Genomic DNA, 2,857 nt, shown 5'->3' with positions numbered 1-2,857 from the left:
CGACGATAATCAATGTCTGTCTGATTAAATACGGGAGTGACGCAGCCGTAATCAGGGAAACCCGTCTCTCGACAGCAGGATCGGACGGAAATCGATCATATTGTACAGCTGACTATCGCGATTAATAGCGCGCGCGGATAATGCGGGTCATCATCGGTGCAATTGAAATATCCGAAAAGGCGCGCGCGCGTACGTGCTCCCACGCGGACATTGTGTCAGGACGTCTTATTTCTCTCAGAAACGTGTCGCGCCCGTTATCACCTGGCGGTGGCCGTTCCACCGATATTGTTGCAACATAGCCAAAGCGATTAATCTTATGTGTAGCCAGAACGTGCTGGCGGTGTCTCGGAGGTTCTGCAGACCATCAGAGTAATGANGACGTCTTATCTCTCTCAGAAACGTGTCGCGCCCGTTATCACCTGGCGGTGGCCGTTCCACCGATATCGTCGCAACATAGCCAAAGCGATTAATCTTAGCTGTAGCCAGAACGTGCTGGCGGTGTCTCGGAGGTTCTGCAGACCATCAGAGTAATGATCCGTGGCACGCGTGATAACCCGCCGCAGCTGCTCTCTTGCGTATCCCGCAGGATATCCTATAGCCTTATAACGTCCGCCCGAGGTATCCATGACCCAGAAAATCTGCTGCCTTGAAATGTCGTGTGTCCCTCGTGGATGTTCAACGACGAGAAAAAAAATTCGCACGAGTCTACGTCGAGAGGGGAATAACGGACGAAGCGATTTTCATGGTTCGCATTCTCGGCGGATAAATATTTATAAGAGCGAGAAAGAGAAAAAGAGAGAGAAAGAGAGAGAGAGAAAGAGAAAAAGAGAGAGAGAGAGAGAGGGAGAAAGAGACCTACGCATGGGAGATGATGCCCGGATACATTTCGGGGAAAATTGATCGATTGTTTTGCATGATTTGGCACTGAGAAACCAGTCGCGTAATACGCGATGATCCGGTACTCGAGCGGGTCGACTGGTTTGGCGAGAATTGAAATAGACTGCCCTCCCGGAGACATGAACTCGGATGCTGCCACTTTAAAATATAATGATCTACTGGATAATTGCGGCGAAAAGATGGTGTAGTTTCAATGTCCATAAAAGTTTGCTGCGCGCACACAATGCGGCCAATTAAATCACCGATCAACCCGTCTCGTTAATCCTATATTTCAGTCGTAACAATCTGTTTTCAACATCGTGTTGGATCCTCCCACGAGACCTCTCGAAATCGACTTAATATTATTCCAGAAAATGTACATCACGCGACACCGTCGCTTTCACGCGATAAATGAGACGTGAGGATCCTCCTGAATCCGTGATCGTTATTCTCGCAGTCGCGAATATCGCGGAAACGCGAAATTACGGTCTAACGGAGCACCCCGTATACGACGTCGTGAGAGCGCAACCGGTCACGACCCGGCCGCGTGAAATCAATGTTTTATAAGCACAGTTAAGGGGAAAACCTCCTTCACACGGTCGAAAAATACATAAATTTCACGAATTTTTTTTCTCCGGTATAATAACTTGAAACGTTTTAAAATTTTTATGAGAATTTAATACACAATCGAAGAGTACATAGAAATTTTTTCAAAAAAAATAAATATATTTCNGGTATAATAACTTGAAACGTTTTTATGAGAATTTAATACACAATTGAAGAGTACATAGAAATTTTTTCAAAAATAAAAAAGATGTTTACTATAAAAACGGACGCCGTATTAATATCGCTTCGCTTATGGAGCGTCTCCGCTGTGTACACTGTAGCGTCCTTAATTTTGATCTGAAACAAAAACCAAAATTTTTGTAATATTTATGATACTAGCTTCTATGTGACATTTCGATTTTTTAAAGAAAAAGTCGAAATTGCATGTTTTTACACAGTTTAAAATTGAAAGTGCGTTTTTTGTTAAAAAAATCGACATTAAAATACAAAAAAATATTTAAAAAATCTTTTTTCAAAAAACAATTAAAGTCACATCGAAGAGAATTTAATTATCTTTAAAATGAAAGGTCATAAAGCCATATCGGTTGAGTAGATTTCGTTTACACAAAATCGAAAAAACGTGTTTCGAGAAAAACGCGTTTAAAGTTTCAGATGCATAAAAATACTACATATTCATAACTTACGGCAGTCTCACGCTAATCAGCGATTCCAGCAGCATAAAGTAGCCCTTCCGCTTCCTCGTAGATCTCGTTGTGAGCCATCATCTTCATCCTACCAGACGTTCTTGCCTCTTTTGAGCTGCTATAGCTTCGGCGGTTCTGTCTGTTTATTCGTTTCTTGTCCTTCGTTATGGCAAAATTGTGTGCCTGGATCCCAATTTCGATAACCAATTTATTCACTATCATTAACACTACATTGTAGCCATCGTTAAATATCGATGCAGCAATATGCNTGCAGCAATATACGCAGCAATTCAGACGATTTTTGCTCCACTGTGAATGTGTTTAGGCAATAATCACCAAACGGTAGAATTGAAACTTTCATTCTGTGTGTAACCGCCTAAACACCTTTCCAAAAGACTGTCATTCGAAAGATCGTCGAAGATCGGTTGCAAATGTTTCTCAGCATTTGGGTGAAGAGGAGGGGGATGTTTAAATGACGCTGCACAACCCGCTGCCTCAGCCTTGCGCCAATTACACCAGCTATCAGCTCCAGCCGGACAATTTCGGTGTTTCGGTGTCTCGTCGGTGGATGATAGAGAATCGAGTGTTGCTTAAATGGCTTTTTTCATGCCCTGGACCGAATCAGTATTTCGATGTATGGCTAATCCGTAGTATCAAGTTATTTTTTTTATCAGTACATCGATCAACATTCCACGTGCTCCGAGCTTCTTATCTATTTTTACATTTCAAAG

The 2,857-nt window shown here is 42.5% G+C and overlaps 1 pseudogene; it reads right to left on the bottom strand.

The window, feature by feature from the left end:
* Positions 1 to 2,138: 2,138 nt before the first annotated feature.
* Positions 2,139 to 2,842, bottom strand: LOC106749948 (annotated as a pseudogene).
* Between the last annotated feature and the right edge of the window lie 15 nt (positions 2,843 to 2,857).

The sequence above is a fragment of the Dinoponera quadriceps genome, unplaced genomic scaffold (assembly GCF_001313825.1).
Source record: "Dinoponera quadriceps isolate SergipeBrazil2010 unplaced genomic scaffold, ASM131382v1 scaffold4731, whole genome shotgun sequence".
Classification (NCBI taxonomy): Eukaryota; Metazoa; Arthropoda; class Insecta; order Hymenoptera; family Formicidae; genus Dinoponera; species Dinoponera quadriceps.
Note: the sequence above shows the minus strand (reverse complement) of the source record. Positions and strands in the feature narration are given on the sequence as shown.